Source organism: Culex quinquefasciatus, chromosome 3, assembly GCF_015732765.1.
Source record: "Culex quinquefasciatus strain JHB chromosome 3, VPISU_Cqui_1.0_pri_paternal, whole genome shotgun sequence".
Classification (NCBI taxonomy): domain Eukaryota; kingdom Metazoa; phylum Arthropoda; class Insecta; order Diptera; family Culicidae; genus Culex; species Culex quinquefasciatus.
The window spans coordinates 75,969,249-75,988,774 of NC_051863.1; the positions used below are offsets into that span (position 1 = coordinate 75,969,249).

General features: G+C 39.5%; 1 protein-coding gene across 10 annotated transcripts in view; it reads right to left on the minus strand.

Moving 5' to 3' along the window:
* Nucleotides 1–19,526, minus strand: part of LOC6032752 (extended synaptotagmin-2) — a 67,953-nt gene that overhangs the window by 44,153 nt on the left and 4,274 nt on the right. For 4 of the 10 annotated variants that reach the window (XM_038265843.1, XM_038265841.1, XM_038265842.1 and 1 more), the window contains exon 1: nt 10,018–10,157. The exons of 1 other annotated variant lie outside the window; for it this stretch is intronic. The gene's annotated coding sequence lies outside the window, so the exon portion shown is untranslated. Of the gene's footprint in view, nt 1–10,017; nt 10,273–19,526 lie in introns of those variants that run through there. 5 more of the 10 variants (XM_038265840.1, XM_038265839.1, XM_038265837.1 and 2 more) reach the window with 5 other exon arrangements.

Sequence of the window (19,526 nt, forward strand, 5' to 3'; positions counted from 1 at the left end):
CAGATTTTCCATCCTTCTGGCATTCACACACGTGCATAGCAAAGTTTGATGTTTCTTGGCTGTTGGCAGAGTAGCCGTAGATCGTCCATCCCAGCCTTGTTTTGCTTGCTAACGGTTCGCCGAGTTGTCCCTCACGCAGGTTCAGTGTCGCTATTAGCCCGGCGTTGTTCGAGCCAATCAGAATCCCCGGTGTGGCTGCCTCATAGCTGTTGACCGGCAGTCCTCGTAGGTACGTGTACCGTCGTACTAATTCCGAATAGCGCAGCGTCTGCTTCGGCAGGTTTAGACTGGCCACAGTCCTCGTATCATTCAGGGCGTAAAGTTCGCTTTTGCCTTCCCCAGAGATTTGGAGCTGAACTCGGTGGGACTTCGGTTCCTCTCTTGTCACATTGCTAGTCCAGGAGAGGCACAAAGGGATTTGCTCGCCATCATCGATGCCGAGACGTTCAGCGATGGTCTGGTCAACCAGGGTCAGGTCTGATCCGTCGTCTAGGAATGCAAAGGTGTCTACCGACTTTCCGTTCCAGAATAGCGTGACGGGAAGAATCCGGAATAGTGTAGACTTCCTAGTCGCATGGTGAGCGTTGAGCCCGTCTCCAGCACGTTCAGTCACTCCGCTTGGGGTTTGTTCTTTCTTAGTTGGTGTTTGAGGCTTTGCTACTGCTCGGTGTAGGAGTTCATGATGCCGTTCTGGGCAGCCGTCCACACCGCACCGAGTTCTAAGCTTACAGGGGCGGCGACCGTGTCTGCCTAAGCATGTCCAGCAAAGGTGGTTCTCCCGTACAAGCTGCCAACGTGATTCGGGCTCCCACTCCTTAAAGGTATCGCAATTCTTCACTTTGTGGTTATTTCGGTTGCACGCGAGACACTGGATCTCCGCGACGTCCTTTGTAGAATCTTTGCTGAGTTGTTCTTCTCTGGTCGGCTCAGTGTAGGTTGGTGCACCACTGGTTGGGGTGTCGTTCGTTGAGTGGGCGTGTAGGTTACCGCGTTCAGTTCGCCCGGGCCGAGGCAGTTTGGCGTCTATGACGACTGTAACTTCGGAGGCCGCTCCTACTATCATCGTCATGTATGCAGCAAATGTGCTGAGATCGACCGTCTGGAACTGTTTCTTGAATAACGCCCAGTTCAGACGTTGTTGGGCAGGTAGCTTGTCCACCAGTTCCCGCAGAAGTACTGGGTTGCAGAGATGGGTTACTTGACCTGCCGCTTGCATATGGTCGCACAAATTCTGGACTGCCAGGCCGTAGGTAATTAAGGTTTCCAGTTTCTCAGGCTTTGGGGACGGCGTTTCGCGCACCTTATCCAGCAGGGTTTGAATGATTAGCTCGGGCCTTCCGTACAGCATGTACAGGGTAGAAAGCACCTGTGGAACCAGATGCGGGTTAAGTAAGCGGCCCTGTACTTGTTCTAGTGCTCTGCCCTGCACCGCCCGCTGCAGCCGTGCCATGTTCTCCACGTTAGAATATCCGCAGGCGTTGGTAGAATTCGTGTAAGCCGAGAAGAACATTGGCCAGTCTTCTGGATTTCCGTAGAACGTTGGGAGGTCTCGTGGCATGACTTGTCTGGCGAGTAGCTGTTGCTGTGTTGGGCACGACGGAAACGGAGGTATAGGATTCGGCCAAGGATCTTGCTGCGACTGCCCTTGCGGCGGCTGTCCTTGACGAGACCAGTCTTGCGGCGGCTGCCCTTGCGGCGGCTGTCCTGACGAGACCAGTCTTGCGGCGGCTGCCCTTGCGGCTGCTGTCCCTGCCGATACCAGTCTTGCGGCGGCTGCCCTTGTGGCGGCTGTCCTTGACGAGACCAGTCTTGCGGCGGCTGCCCTTGCGGCTGCTGTCCCTGCCGATACCAGTCTTGCGGCGGCTGCCCTTGCGGCGGCTGTCCTTGACGAGACAGGTCTTGCGGCGGCTGCCCTTGCGACTGCTGCCCTTGACGAGACCAGTCTTGCGGCGGCTGCCCTTGCGGCTGCTGTCCCTGCTGAGACCAGTCTTGCGGCGGCTGTCCTTGCGACTGCTGTCCCTGCCAGGACCAGTCTTGCTGCTGCTGCCCTTTCGTCGGCTGTCCTTGTCGAACCCAGTCTTGCGGCTGCTGTCCCTGACGAGACCAGTCTTGCTGCGGCCGCCCTTGCGACGGCTGTTCCTGTTGAGACCAGCCTTGTTGCGGCCGGCCTGCATTCTTATTCGGCGCTATAGATGGCGGTGCGGTTGTTCCAGCTCTGTATCCTTCCACACCAGAGTTGTTTGTATAGCCTGTCGAAGGGACCGGTGGGCGGTTCAGCACTGTGAACGTGCCCGCTGCGTGTTGTGAGGTCGGAGGGCAAGTTGAGTTAATCGGGGTGGAGCTTTGTCCGAAGAATCGCGCGTCGTTTGAAGACCGGCCCGGTGTTCCGAATGGGATGTTTTTTATCTCTTCCATCATTTTTTGGAGCCAGTCCGCTGAAGAGTTAGTGCCCGGATCGACTGCGTGTTGTCCTGACCCGCGCGCTACTGCTTGTCGGCTTCCGCTCAGTATCCCCTCGGCGACCTCACGGCTCATCTTCTCCAGCTCCTCTCTCTTGCGGCCCAGTTCCGATTGTTGTCTTTCCACTTCGCGCAAGATAGACTCTCTTTGCTCCGCGATCCACTGTAAGTCTGCTTTTGCTTGCTCGGTGAGCAGTGACCCCGTAGAACCGGCGGTAGTCGAGGTCGACATGGTTGAGGCGATCGTGGTTGACTCGCTCACGGGTATGTCCGCGTTGGCCAAACAGGTAGTGCATCTCCAACCTTCGTGGAAGATTTTTTCTTCGATTCCTAAGCAAGCTGCGTGATACGAGCAGCTGCAGCCGGGGCAATTCTTCATATTCTCCAGCAGTCCGTATTGTTTACAGTTCCGGCACTCTCGGTATACATTTCCAGGTATAGTTGCCATCCTATTTTACGAGACTGCACGTAGATCTTTGAGATTGTTGGGATGAGTACAAACTCCTTGAAGCAGCGGTTTGTTTGACGCAGCTCAAAGCTGGAAAATTCATATTTATTAGATCCATTTTAGTATAGCTTTAGTTAGTCACTCACATCTAGTTTTCGTGCAGGTCGATGGCATGAACCGAGATGTGCCCTGGCGTTGATTCAACGGTCCCAGTCTAATGGTGCTTGGGCGGACCGGTCGGGAGCAAATGTGTGGAAATCTATACTAGTAAATTCAAATTTAGTATGTAAGAATACTAGGCATAACCTCAACGAGTACTTGAAAAAATAATAGTTTACCCTATCGTGTGTGCGGTTCTTCTTTCCGCGTTCTCGATAAGCTCGATAATCAAGCAGGCCTAAGCTATCAGCTATGCTGGTCTGGGTGGTTTCTAATTGCTGCAAAAGTAACTAAATTAGACAAAAAACATCCCCAAAAGAGTAACCACATGTACCAGGTGTCGCTTCGTGTTCTACTTTAAGTGGTCTTGCTTCTTGTTGACGTTCGCGAGCCGATTCGATCGTCGATGGCTCGGCTTGTCAGCTCCAGGGCTGAAGATGTAGCTGCCTTTTGACGAGGGGCTACCGTTCTGCGTTTTATCGTCAGTGCTGCCCATGCCGTTTACAATGTCCATGTTTATCAAAGTTATAAGAAATTTAAGTTTCAATTTTAAAATCTAATATTTGAAATCATCTTTTGATGTTTTGTAAAGGTCGTCCTTAACTTAACCTAACTTTGATATACATGCGTCAACAAACCACTTCTACGGCGATTTATCGATCCACGTCCATGAACGTTTTAGATCCAATAAACTCCTTATTAACCAGTTCAAGAATCCATCCAATCAGTAGCGCACCCTTTGTCGTCCTGGATGTCTCATTGGCATACCATTACACCCAATTTCGTTAACCTTCCTCACTTTCCTCGACAGCGAGATGAAAGACCATTCCAGTTTAGCCAACCAGCGGCTAAACGTTTGTTTAAACAGAAAAGCACTCGCCATGGTTGAACAACCCCCAAAAGCAAGCATCGGCCGGATTTTGCACAGTTTTTCGCCGGAATGTCTAAAATTGAATTTAATAGCGTCCCACTTTGAAATCCTACCCATAGTCGTGTACTTCGAGGACCCGCTGAAGGACCATTTCAACATTCCTCCTCCTCTGTGTGGAGCTCCTTTTATGTCAACTCAACACCAAAAAGGCTCCCAGTTATTAAATATTCATTTCAGGTGAACGGCGAGAAAGCAAAACCGTTTTATGTGAATGGATTTGGACAGCCACTCCGCCGTGTCGTCCGTAACAGTTTCGCGGGTGGTTAAACTGAAAAGTCATTTCCGGTTAGAATGACCTGCACAGACTGCCTGTAGTGCTTTTTTACAATTTATTGAAAATACCCCCCATGTGATAAATTCAGTTCCCAATTATCGCCGCAGTGGCTGCAATGGAATCATTTTTTTTGGCATTTACATCGAGTGAAATCATCACTGCGAACGGAATTGAAGGCAGTTTAGCAATCATTGTTATGGCAAAGATTCAACCAGTGATATTCCGTACGCGACTGCGGCGCCAGATTGTCACGGCGTTTGGAATCGATTTTTTCCCCTTGGCTCGGAAAGGATATGAAAGACAGTAAGAAAAACATTGTATGTTTGCTTACGCAATGCCATTCAAAGTTACTTGATAAATGATTTATCGGAATCATACATATGATAAATTTACGCAAAATACATAAGTTATTCAATGTCATGACGGGAAATTACCGATGTAACGTCATGATTCGAAATCCGACACTTAGTAGCATATCATTTTTGTTATAGCTGGCAAAAAATCATGTAATAAGTTGGAAATGTAGAAACATCATCAGGATGTAGTATAAACAGTCAGTTTCAAGCAAATGCATGCAAACTATGTCTTTTCTAACCATTTTCCATCAAAATTTTAAAATTAAAGTGACTTGTTGTGCTTCGAATCCCGGACACTGGTAAAAGCTGATTTGAAATCCGGACACTTTTGCTTCGAATTCCGGACACTCGATTTTACTTATGAATCGCACAAATTTGGACTGAAATATTAGTAAATGGCATTCTTCAGGTCTCAAATTAGCTGTTAACATCAAAACAATCGATAGTTTATATACAAATTTGCTAGAATTTAAGGAAATCGAAACCATAAATTTCTGCTTTGCCTTACCGGTGCTTCGAACGCCTATGAAATATTTCAAGTGAAATGTTTCGCATTTTTGGTAAAGTTATAATTTTATTGTATTTAATTGTTTTTGCATTAACTATAGCGTTCAAACAAACTTTAAATGAAAGTTGATGTTGGAGTTCATCAAATAACACAGTTTTGGCATTCATAATGCGAACTTATATCCAAGTAATTGATAAAACAAGATGAAGTGTCCGGGTTTCGAAGCGTCCGGGAATTCGAATCATGATGTTACTGCGTAGTAGATACATGGGACATAAATGTCCTATAAGCAAAAATAGCAAGCTGAGAAAAACTCAAAGCAACTTTGTCCCACACATGAGGATACGTATTAATCATCATCTTGGTGGTTAACTTTACGCAGTTGGCCTGGCCGTTTAGAAAAGAAGGATGTTGGAAGTAATCACCCCGACAATCTCCAGCGTGCTTCCGGAAGGTTGGCTGATTAGATTAGATTAGAAACAGGAATTCATTCTGATTTCTAAAACAAAGTACTGGATGTTTTGGGCTTTTTTGAAAGGGCACACGATTTTATACAATTATGCAAACAGGTGCAATACTGTCTACAAGATAATTTTCAGCAAAGTTTGACTATTTTTACTACAGTCCAGACTCAATTATCCGATGCCTCTATTATGCGAAGTTCGATTATCCGAAGGTTTGTATGGTACTTCAGATAATCGAGTCAACAAAAAAAATCGTATTTTTTTATTTTCTTATTTTAAACATCAAAATTTAGTTCTGCGACTCAATTTTAGTGAGTCTATAAATAAAAAAATGCATTTTTTAACATTTCATCAACGCCATTTTGGCCGCTATCTTGAATTTAAAAATTCTAAATCACTTTGGTGCAGTCATACTTAATCTCAACAATCGAAAATAGGACATCGAAAAAAAGTTTTTTTCTGTAATTCGATTATCCGAAGTGAAATTTCGCCAAGGCTTTCGGATAAACGAGTTTGGACTGTATCAGATTGGTGCAAATTTGACAATTTTGGGATAAGAAGCAACAACTTCCTTTATTGCTGTGCACCCTTAACCATATATTATACACCAGTACAGTACATTTGCAATGATTATTTGTAAAAAATATTAGTATACTCCAAAGATGCCTGAAATTGTTGGAACTTCAACTGTTTAATTTTTCATGAAATTTTTAGTGTGTAGCCTATTAAAAACAATTCGGCTTTTTTAATAGGCTTTTTCGATTGCTCAAAAAATCCCATTTTTAATTCGGCTTTTTTAATAGGCTTCAATGTTTAGATTTTAGATAATCGAAATCCTGTCTATTGAGAAATTACACAAGTTGGTCATAAATCATTTGGCAGTGTTGCCAGTTTATCAAGTTTTTGATATGAAATTTAATTTAAAATTTTGAAAAACGTTGACAAAAGCAGACGTGCATCCGCTCTAACTCCTTTTTTAGAAGAACTTGTTTGGCATTTGGCGTAGATGATTCCCAGCATGTTGTGCCAGTGTTTAGAGTACACTAAGTACGCTAATCTTTAATCCTCCCGAAGACCCTGAGATACTATAATATAAACCATGTGAGATATAGGGTAAGAACCGGTAAGTGCACTCAAAGAGCTTTTAAGCACGGCTACGTCACGACTGTCATCCACATACAAGGCGAGTGAAGTCAAAATCGAACCAAAAAAAATATTTTCGACGGAAATTGAGTGAGTATTTTAATAGCGCAATTCTGGAGTTTTTTTTTAAAGGTCCAATAAACCAAATTTCCAGTTTTTGCTTTTTGGGTATTTTTGAAACCGCCTTGAGGCAGGGGTATTAAAAAACACCCAAAAAGCAAAAACTGGTTTATTGGACCTTTTAAAAAACTCCAGAATTTATTTTAAACCAATGGTCAGGAAGAATCAAACGATAGTAAAAAAAATAATTTTTAAGACGTTCTTCTTGAGAGCTTATGCGAGCAGTCTCATGAAAATGTACCTGAAGTCGGTTTTTCGAATAAACCAATGTTTTCTACACATTATTCATGCTAAAAACAAGACGTTTTTAATTGGTAACGAGCATAACATTACTTTAAACATAAGTGCCAATCAGAACAAGCTGAGTACCGTTTAGAAGAGGTCTTAGTGCCGATGCATGTGTTGACAAAGTCTAAATAGTAAATTAAAAAAAGATGCAAAAACATATTTCTTGCAGCACGAATCGTACCTTCATCCAACGAAAGTTACCGAGTTGACTACATATACGACAAGTGTAAATAAACAAATTTTGCAACGAGCTGATGACAACATTTTTTGTGATTCCGAAAAACGCTTTTTGAAAAGATTTTGTATCAAACATCCATGTGTTAAGTAAATTCACCTTTAAAATGAAAAAAAATATTGAAAATGTTATTTTCGATATAAGTGCTGTAAAGTTTATTTAAATAAAAAATAACAGTAAATAGTTTCACGATGGAATTTCAAAAACATTATATTGACTTTATTTTAAGATGATATGACATGACATGATTTCGTTTGTCATAGAAAAAATACACCAAATTTATTCCAAACCAAAAAAAAATATCAAAAAGTAATCGTTGTCCAAAGTCTTATGGAATTGCTCAGTAACATAATTACAAGAAACAAAATCTTAGCTATATTAGCTATTTCGAAGGTTATTTTTGCAATTATTTTCCTTCTCTGTCTAATTCGTTCTCCTTAGTACCAGTAAACTCTCTCCCCATTTTGAACAATTCAACTGTTGAAAGGAAGTCCATATCTCAGCTCAGGATAACAACTGCACCAATGTAATTGTTCAAGCAACCTAATAAAATGAAATGAAATGAAAACAATCTTAGCTAAAAAAAATAAGCTGAACTATTGCATATTTGAAAAGAAGATATCTCTCGATCGTTTACAGACGATGGTGATGGAGATTGTTTAAAATCAATAATTTATAGTTACCTCTAAGAGAGGATCGTACCTTAACCTCTTGGCCACACAAAATTTGGAGTTAGTGAGTTAACAGAGACTTTAACAGCCAATTACATTTTGAGTACTGTAAACTGGGGTCAATCGGGACACATGGGGCGAATTGGGACAGCAGTTTTAACCGTGTTGGAGCACAATATTTTGATTTTTCTGGTTGGTTTAGGTTAGAACAGCGATTCTCAACCTTCTTCTAGGCCGGTATCCCCTGCCATGTAAATCAAGTAGGCCCGGTACCCCCGTTGAGAATCGCTGGGTTAGAACAGACTCATGCCAACAAAATGTGTACATCCATTTCCAAATTTAAAAGCTTTAAGTGTTCTCAAAACTGCTGTCCCTATTCAGACTGTAGTCCCGATTCACCCCAGATTACGGTATCGTAAAACGGGGTGACTTTGATAGCCGGGGTAACTTTGATAGGTTTGCGATTTTTCCGCAAAATGAAGAGTACATTTAAAATACGTAAGGAATGGTTCAGAAACATACTGACCATGGTAGAGAAGTATTCAAAGTACCTCAAGAAGAACTTTTCATAAATTTTTGAAAGGTTTATAATGTTAGTTAACTATAGTTAAGAAAATATTGATGGAAGTAATTATTTTAAACTTCTCAAAGTGTCATGATTTTTAATCGGAAAACGGAATGCATTTTCGGATTCTTTGGACAATTTTCCACTAGAAAAAGGTTAAATAAGTTTGAAAAAAATAATATGTGTTTTTGAAACACAGTTAAAAAAATACTCAAAATTTATAGGCATTTTCAGTTGAGCAAATTTCATGTAAAATGTGAAAATTTGTGATTCGTGCTTCGAATGCAAATGCAATATAAATCGATAATTTTATAAACAAAACTAGTTTTAACATATTTCAGGCAAAATTCCGACTTTTTAACAATTTTACCTAAAATGTATATGTATTTTTTTAAAAAAGCTTATAAACTTAGTTAACTTAACAAAAACATTGATTTTTTTCTAACAAACTATATCAGCTACTTTAGTGATGGTACATTTAACGTACAAATAAAGTTTGAACATCTTAAATATGATTTAACAAGAAAAACTATGACTATCAAAGTCACCCCGGAATTAAAACTAAGAATGTTTAACGTTACTATTTTTCTAACAACTATTAAAAAAACTTTTTTTTTCCAAAATAGTGCATGGACTTTGTGTGGCCTACCCCAGTACATGTTTTAAAAATAATAATCTTGAGAAAAACCTTACCTTTTGGAAAATATTCTAAAAACAAATTGAAATCCTATCAAAGTCACCCCGGTTTACGGTAGTAGAAGATATATCGTCAAACATAAATGATACATATTCACTTCATATCTTTATCTATTTTGTTTTAGAAACAAACACTTTATCACTTTAGTGACAAATGTATCTGACTAACATTTTATAACTTTGCTTTACTCATCAGCAAAACAAACCGACAAAAAAACTGATTCTGAATCATCAACAATCATCGGTAGCTAACCGGCAACACAAAATTTTTCGACAAATAGTTGTTTCTGGTCGACCTTCACCAAAGGCTAAATACGCAGCTCATTCGCCGCTGGCTAGCCGACTCTGACTCCGTGTATTTCCACTATCGAAAGGCCCTCAGAATCGTGAGCATGAACCACTGAACCACACCAGAGAGTGAACATCGCGCGAGAATGCCAACAAGTCAAGCCAAACAGCAAACCAGCTGTTCCCCTCTGCCAGAACTGAACGAAAACAACAACGATGGGAAGAACGTCGGAATTGCAGTTCTCGACGATGGTCGACGGAGAATGAGGTAAGCGCCCTATGACATCATCGATACAGTGGCACTTGCACTGAGGCAAAACTAAAACAGGTCCGGGTGCGGTACGTGTGTAAAGGACACGTGTGTATCGATCGGTAACACTTGAATCGATTAGTTGAACTAGTTCAAAAGTACTTGTATGAGTTTGAACCCCAAATCGTTGAGCTAATTCGTTTTGCACCACCGAAGAATCACAGCTTTGACACACTTTACAGAGCTTAAAGCGAACCGGAAAACTTGTACACCAACCAACCAACCAACTAGCGAGAGAGTTTTAGCGACTGTTTAGTTCGTCGACGTCGTCGGCACTGCCGGCAAGAAGTCACACTCTTAACTGCGAACTGCGAACCGATGCTGAATATAAATTCTGATATTATGGATACACTCGGCCAGACTACAGACAGACGAGTGACTTGACTCTCGTGTACCGGCAGAGGGATGGATGGTCTCTCGCGGCGCTCGACCAAGACACTGACATCTCCGTGACGCACTCTAGCGAGAACCCAGTGGTGTTCAATTTGATCAGTTTTGCATATTTCTTTTTTTTTGTGAATTTCTCCATTGAAAACTAAAAGCCACATATGTTCTCATAAAAAAATACCCAAATATTCAATAATGCCTTTAAAGCGATTCTTCTCGATTTTTTTAAACTTTGTTTGTTCACTTTGACGTATATCCAAAGCAGACGGCTGAGAGTAAAAAGGTATCATATTTATCTGAGTCTATAACGAGTCTGAATCCGTCCGAGAATAAAGCTTTTGCAAGCATCCAACCTAAACTGTGACGTCGTGGTGGCGAGTAAAATTTTTCAAGAATGTATTAACGACAATTTTTGTGTCTTTTTACTTCTGAACTGCAAAATAAATCCGTTCTCTCAGCCCATGTTCTTTTTCCTCTCAGATGGTTTCTGAGCTGCTTTGGGTGAAGCAAAGAGTTCAAATCTCAAAGTCATAATCGATTTTTTAATAAAAAGTACCATTTTAGGCTTGTAGTAACTTTCAGTTTATAACTTTCGGAAATGTTCATATCTTCCAGTTTTGGAAAAAAAAACTTTATGAAGGCCATCTCTGATAAAAATATATTTTGAAAACCTGAGAACACTTCCTACAACTTTCACTCAAAGACTTTGGAAATCGAACTGTTAGTTTCTGAGAAAAAGCCTCAATGAAAATTGATCTGAAATCTGAGTGTCACCGAATTAACCTGTCATTTTCAACTTAAAATGAATTTTTTATCTATTCAATAGAAAAAGTATCTGAATTTTAAAATTTGGTCTTAAATATGAAAAGAGGAACATTGTCTATTTGTAGACCTTTTCACAAGAAATGGGTAATTCTTCGCCAACTCACACGAAATCGGGAAAAGTTGCCCCGACCCCTTTTCGATTTGCGTGAAACTTTGTCCTAAGAGGTAACTTTTTTCCCTGATCACGAATCCGAGGTCCATTTTTTGATATCTCGTGACGGAGGGGCGGTACGACTTCTTTTGTTTTTGAGCATGCGAAAAAGGAGGTGGTTTTCAATAATTTGCAGCCTGAAACGGTGATGAGATAGAAATTTGGTGTCATTTTAAGGGACATTTAATGTACTTTTCGAATCTACATTGAACCAGAAGGGTGATTTTTTCATTTAGAACAAAATTTTTCACTTTAAAATTTTGTGTTTTTTTTCTAAAACTTTGCAGGGTTACTTTTTAGAGCGTAATAATGTTCTACAAAGTTGTAGAGCAGAGAGTTGTAGAATCCCTTATCTATAAGGGATTTGCTTTAAACATCACGAGTTATCGCGATTTTACGAAAAAAAAGTTTTGAAAATGTTGCTCGTCGTTGATCATGGCCGCTCATCGTCACCCGCGACGGACACGGACGACGAAGCAAAGAGAAACACAAAAAGTATTTTTTTCAAAACTTTTTTGGAAGATCGCAATAACTCGTGATGTTTTGAAGCAACCCCCTTATGTATATATATCAAAATATTTTATCTTTTTTTAATGAAAATTTTGTTCTAAATGAAAAAAATACCCTTCTGGGACAATGTAGATTCAAAAAGTACATTAAATTTCCCTTAAAATGACATGATCCAAAAAATTTTACAGTCAAGTAACGGAAAATGTAAGAATTTTTAAAACTTTTTTTGTGTTTTTTTCGATGAAATATGAAAATTGGAATTCTGAGTACGCCATCAAATCGGGCGTCTAATTTTACATAAAAGTTTCTTTGACACCAAATTTCTATCACATCACCGTTTCAGGCTGCAAATTATTGAAAAACACCTCTTTTTTCGCATGTTCAAAAATGGAAGGGGTCGTACCGCCCCTCCGTCACGAGATATCAAAAACGGACCTCGGATTCGTGATCAGGGACAAAAGTTACCCCTTAGGATAAAGTTTTACGCAAATCGAAGAGGGGTCGGGGCAACTTGTCCCGATTTCGTATGAGTTGGCAGAGAATTACCCAATGAAAAATTGGGTCTGTCTTTTCATCATGCAGTATTTTTACAAAAATGAAAAACGGTCAAATTTTCTAAATTTATAGCCAAAATGTGACTAAAACTCCAAAACGGTGCAAAAAAACAGTAAAGTACTTTTCAATTGCAAATTTGATTTAGCTTTTCAAATATATTTTTGATCACATTTTTGATTTTTATCAAACATTTTTTTTTTAATCATATCTCTGGAATTAGATTTTGCAAAATTAATAAATATGTATTTATAAGCCGGGAACCGTGGTGTAGGGGTAAGCGTGGTTGCCTCTCACCCAGTCGGCTTAGGTTCGATCCCAGACGGTCCCGGTGGCTTTTTTCGAGACGAGATTTGTCTGACCACGCCTACCGTCGGACGGGGAAGTAAATGTTGGCCCCGGTCTAACCTAGAGGGTTAGGTCGTTAGCTCAATCCAGGTGTAGGAGTCGTCTCCCTGGGTCCTGCCTCGGTGGAGTCGCTGGTAGGCAGTTGAACTAACAATCCAAAGGTCGTCAGTTCGAATCCAGGGGTCGATGGAAGCTAAGGTGTAAAAAGAGGTTTTCAATTGCCTCAACAATCAAGCTCTAGTTTCGAGAAGGAATCTCGCAATCGAGAACGCCAAGACAATGCTGTAGAGCGAATAATTTGATTTGATTTGATTTGTATTTTGAGAATCCAATTTTCTGTAAAAAAAAATTTACTTTATCTACCTTGAGGTGGTTGGTGTCTCTCTCGCATTAATATACTTATGATAGGGTTTTCAGATTTCCAACCGTTTGTACTCTGTGGAAAGGTCTTTTGATTAATCATCCAACGATGGGTCGCATGATAGATCCGAACAACGTATTCTTCAAAATATTTGAGATCCGGCCTCCAAAAAGTGTTTAAACAACAAATGAGAGCTAATTAGAGACCCTAAATAGGGAGACTTGTCTAAGCTTCCTAAATCGATCTGGCAACGTATGTTTTGAGCTTGGCAACACTGATAAGTTTTGCTGGGCGTAAAGGCAAATGCTCGTTTGGATACGTCAAACTTGCGTCTGTTTGGGTACGTCAAATTCACTTCGTCCAGTCTCTAGAGCTAATCACTTTGGTAAGGTTATCAGATCTTCAATATTTTAGGCTCATTTGAGAGGGTTTTCAGTTATCTAACTAACGACGGGACGTCCAAAAAGTGAATAAATAATATTTGATTTTTTGATAGGGTTGTCAGATCGTCGATGTTTTAGGCTCATTGGAAAGGTCTTTCAAATACCTTTCTAAAAATATATAACAAGACAAGTTTTGCCTTCCTCACTTCACTGAGGAAAGGCTATAAAATGACTCGAAAAATGAAATTTCTTAATTTGACCTCCTAGACCAATTTTCACGTCCCATAAGTCGCTATTAAAAATTATAAAGTTCGGTTGAGCACAAAAAAGTTATGTTAAAAACGATTTCAACAATGGTTTGATTGATTGATAACCATGAAACACTTCGGACACTTAGTTTCGAGTAGGAATCTCGCAATCGAGAACGCCAAGGCAATGCTGTAGAGCGAATAATTTGATTTGATTTTGATTTGTTATACATTTTTAGAAAGGCATTTAAAAGAAACGAGTTACAAACATTGATTTTGTAATTTTCTATAGTAATTAAAAAATAATCTTGATACAATAGTCCCATGTTAGAATTTGGTGACCACTGCGCCACCACTACCAATTTACAGCGCGCAGGGAGCCAGACATTGTCAGACACTCAAAGTGATGTCGTTGGATCTCTTGACTAGCTGGGCTGGAGTCGATGTTCCGTTTGTTTGGCTTGTGTAATCGGAATCAAAAAGTAATACCGTAAACCGGGGTGACTTTGATAGGATTTCAATTTGTTTCTAGAATATTTTCCAACAGGTACGGTTTTTCTCAAGATTATTATTTTTAAAACATGTACTGGGGTAGACTACACAAAGTCCATGCACTATTTCGGAAAATAGTTTTTTCAATAATGTTTAGAAAAATAGTTACGTTAAAAATTCTTAGTTTTAATTCCGGGGTGACTTTGATAGTCATAGTTTTTTCTTGATAAAATCATATTTAAGATGTTCAAACTTTATTTGTACGCTAAATGTACCATCACTAAAGTAGCTGATATAGTTTTTAAGAAAAAATCAATGTTTATATTAAGTTAACTAAGTGTATAAGCTTTTTAGCAAAATACATAAAAATTTAAGGTTAAATTGTTAACAAGTTGGAATTTTGCCTAAAATTTGTTAAAACTAGTTTTGTTTATAAAATTATCGATTTACATTGCATTCTATACTGAATTCAAAGCACGAATCACAAGTTTTCACATTTTACATGAAATTTGTTCAACTGAAATTGCCTATAAATTTGGAGTTTTTTTTATATTGGGGTAATTCTCCGCCAACTCACACAGCAGTTGCCCCGACCCCTCTTCGATTTGCGTGAAACTTTGTCCTAAGGGGTAACTTTTGTCCCTGATCACGAATCCGAGGTCCGTTTTTTGATATCTCGTGACGGAGGGGCGGTACGACCCCTTCCATTTTTGAACATGTGAAAAAAGAGGTGTTTTTCAATAATTTGCAGCCTGAAACGGTGATGAGATAGAAATTTGGTGTCAAAGGGACTTTTGTGTAAAATTAGACGCCCGATTTGATGGCGTACTCAGAATTCCGAATAAACGTATTTTTCATCGAAAAAAACACTAAAAAAGTTTTAAAAATTCTCCCATTTTCCGTTACTCGACTGTAAAAAATTTTGGAACATGTCATTTTATGGGAAATTTAATGTACTTTTCGAATCTACATTGTCCCAGAAGGGTCATTTTTTCATTTAGAACAAAATTTTTCATTTTAAAATTTCGTGTTTTTTCTAACTTTGCAGGGTTATTTTTTAGAGTGTAACAATGTTCCACAAAGTTGTAGAGCAGACAATTGCAAAAATTTTGATATATAGACATAAGGGGTTTGCTTATAACCATCACGAGTTATCGCGATTTTACGAAAAAAAGTTTTGAAAAAGTTGGTCGTCATCGATCATGGCCATTCATGGTCACCCGCGACAGACACGGACGACGAAACAAAGAGAAACGCAAAAATTAACTAATTAATTAAATTAAATTAATTAATTAATTAATTAGTTAATTAAATTAACTAATTAATTAACTAATTAAGTGTTTTTTTCGATGAAAAATACGTTTTTTCGGAATTCTGAGTACGCCATCAAATCGGGCGTCTAATTTTACATAAAAGTCCCTTTGACACCAAATTTCTATCTCATCACCGTTTCAGGCTGCAAATTGTTGAAAAACACCTCTTTTTTCGCATGTTCAAAAATGGAAGGGGTCGTACCGCCCCTCCGTCACGAGATATCAAAAAACGGACCTCGGATTCGTGATCAGGGACAAAAGTTACCCCTTAGGACAAAGTTTCACGCAAATCGAAGAGGGGTCGGGGCAACTTTTCCCGATTTCGTGTGAGTTGGTAGAGAATTACCCATTGTGTTTTAAAAACATATTATTTATTATTTACAAACTTGTTTAACCTTCTCTGCCGTTCTACGCATAATTGTCCCATGTCATTTTTGGAAGATTCTGACTTTTTATCATTTTTAAGTTTAATTTTACGTATACTTTCAGAAAAACACATAAAATCCAGTACTTTGTACAGAAAATCATTAAAACAACACCAAGTCTGTTTGTCCCATCGTTGTACTTCTACGCATAATTGTCCCACCAAGTATTTTTTATCGCAAAATCATGAGTTTTACGAAGCATTTTATCTTCTTTACATGTTCACCTACAAGAGGATTATAATTAAGGGTGATACAATGTTAACCGGGGTGATTAGGGACATATACGGCGAGTAGGGACCCACGGGACAATTATGCGTAGAAACACAGAAATCGATCGAAAAATTTCAATTGCGTTTTTCTCAATTGCACTTTTTTGAACATGGGAGAATTATGCGTAGAACGGCAGTTCTCCTAGTGGAAAATTGTCAAAAGAATCCGAAAATGCATTCCGTTTTCCGATTAAAAATCATGTTCATTGAGAAAATCATAACACTTTGAGAAGTTTAAAATAATGACTTTCATCAACATTTTCTTAACTATAGTTAACTAACTTTTTAAACTTGTCAAAATTTTATGAAAAGTTCTGTATGTTCTGTACTCTTCATTTTGTGGAAAAATCGCAAAGCTATCAAAGTCACCCCGGCTATCAAAGTCACCCCGTTTTACGGTACCATACTGCTCGAGAAACTTTTCCCTAAGTTTACCAAAACACATCAAATGTCGTCCGAAAAATTCAACGTTCTCCACGTGCCAGCCAATTCGATGAGCAGAGCAAACTCAGTTGCGTGTTTGGTCAGGTGGAACAAATGGCCTCTAATTGGAGACGGGACGGGGAGTCACATCAAAGGTGAAACTAGGCACTATCGGCGCTGAGGCAGGAAACGTTCTTGAAGTTTGTCGCCGGACGAAATTTTGATGCGCAAAAAGAAGTGGAGTTCTTTTTTTTCCCCTCTTGAAAATGGTTGCTCCAATTTAAGCTCGATATTTGGCACCATGGCTGCGATGGTAATGGTTGTGCTGCAATGCAACTCATGAATAAATCACACGTTGTGCATTTAAGTTTGAGCTCGAGTGGGGAGCAGCCGAAAGGGGTTTATCATATGAAAATGGCTCGCAGCACTCTGCAGGAAGTAATTGGTCTGAGAAAGGAGCAAAATGTTAAAAGCTCTGTTCTAGATTTAAGAAGCACTTTTTATAGGATAGCTTACTTAGTAGAACGCAAATATGGTGAATTTTGATTGAATGAGATTTAAAAATCGATTAGACTTTTTCACCTATAGATTAATCGATAAGTTATAAGAGTATATATTAAAGTAAATCTATCTATGTTTCAGAGGGAAACACCCTTGAAGAGTATCGGGGCCGGCATTTACAAAGTGGGTTCAGTTCTATTTGGTTTACTAATATTAACAAATCAATCAAGAAAAGGAAATTGAAAAAATACGACTTTTTGGATCGAATTATCCGAAGTTCCCTTGAAGACTTTCGGATAATCGAATCTTCGGCTAATCGAGGCATCAGATATTCGACCTGAACTAAATAAAAAAAACATCTCATTATCATCTCCATATCCACCTGTTCCACTCTTTCGATCACCTTTGACTGACTCGTAATCACCTGCTTTGGACGTAATAACTCAACGACGGATCACCCGCCAAACACGCCCTGTCACTGTTCCGTCACAGAAACAGCCATGCCAAGGTCCTGTCGCTCCTGGCCAGGGAGACCCCTGATGACGACTCTAGAAGACTCATTACTCATGCTGGATTTTGGACGACTCGGTGACACGGTCAAGGACTAACGAGTCGTTTCCACAAACTAAACCACTCCCCCACAAAGTGTTCTTCTGGGCTTCGAAGCTGGAAGCTAATTTCCTCTGGCCGGGTCACACAGTTTGTCCTCTGGCTGGTGGCGCTCGACAGGTGGAGCTGGGGTAGATTCTACTAATCGACCCGGTGAAACACACTGTGCGATGATAGATGCACTAGATTTGCTGCCGCCGGTATAGCACCACTCGCTCCCTGTAGCTCATGCGGTCGAATGGTTTTAACAGGATTAATTAATTATCGTGCCGAACGTGCCAGGATCGTTGGATCTGGGTTGGTAGAGTTGGTAGATTGCTAGCAGCAGTGGAATGAGGACAACCACATCAATGCCGTCGGTATTTGGAAGCCATTCATTTGGTTATTGGTTGCCGATTTCAATCGGGCAATCTTCTGTTGGGTAGAGAAGTCATCAATGAGACACGTTTATTTTTTTAACTTTTAATGATTTATGTATTCTTTTCATTGGCATTAGCATTTTACCACAGACATTTCGTCTGTGGTTTTACAATGAACTTTTTGTTGCATTTTCTTTCTTTTAAAGTTTTCTATCATTGACCAAAAATGACATCCACCGGACCTCCACAACCTGAGTTGTTCAACTGACTCATCATAGAAAATCAATGCCTTTTCTAGCAAAACATCATATTACAGTCCAGACTCGATTATCCGAAGGCGTCAGGAAAAATTTGCTTCGGATAATCGAATCACGAAATTTTTTTTCGTTGTCTTATTTTTAATTGTTGAACTTACGTACACCCAAAACTAGGCAGCAAGGTCCGAGAGAACAATGGCCTCGAGTCGAGAGAATAGTGGTTCCATTCACGGACACAGAGAACACAGCTTGAGATGAGCGAAAGAACTATTCTCTCGAGGTTCATTTGCAAAAAAAGTTCATCCGTCAAACAAAAAACCAAAAGTGTCGACTACGGGAATCGAACCAGAGACCTTCGACATACTAACCCTAAGACTTAACTGCCTCGGCCACCACAGCTTGATGACTAAGGAGTGGTCAGATGGCGATATATGACACTTGTTGGAGATTTATTGTTTCATTCATCGAATGAACACATTTGTTATGATGGTGTGAGTTGGTAGCATTATTCTTTCGATTTTGGCACTGAGCTCTCAATAAATTTTGAGGGAACGATTCTCACGACTCTAAATTTTGGGTGTATGACTCCTAAACTACGCTAAAGTGATTTAGATTTTTATGATCCAAGATGGCGGCCAAAAAGGGCGGTGATAAAATTAAAAAAAAATACATTTTGTAATTTAATAGGCAATCAACTATTCCATTTTTACTAAAATTGGGTCACAGAACTCGAATTTGATATAATATGATGTAATTTGATGAAGGTAGTTTTCCAACTAAAAAAAATATAAATTTACAAAAGTCATGCAATTTTATAAAATCCCTACATTTATACAAAAAAAAAACCTAAAATCTTTGGATAAGTGAAGTTAAAACTCAAAAAATGTGCTAAAAATTAGTTTGAATTAATGTTTTGGAAGATTTCCAAAGATTTTGAATAGTTTAATCAAGAGAAATCAATGTGTCTCAGTGCCAAAGACCTTAAAAGAGAGGGATACACTGATGCAGCTCTGGATTTTTGGTATATTCCTAAATTTGGTAATATTCTATGAAAGGGGTAGGCGCTATAAGAATCCAAGAAACTTGATTGGAATCTAAGAACCTAAGAACAGACAATGCAATATTGAATGCAAAGTTGTATTTAAGAACTTACTCGGTGCTTAGTATTGGGACTTATTGTTTTTTTACCCAAATTTGT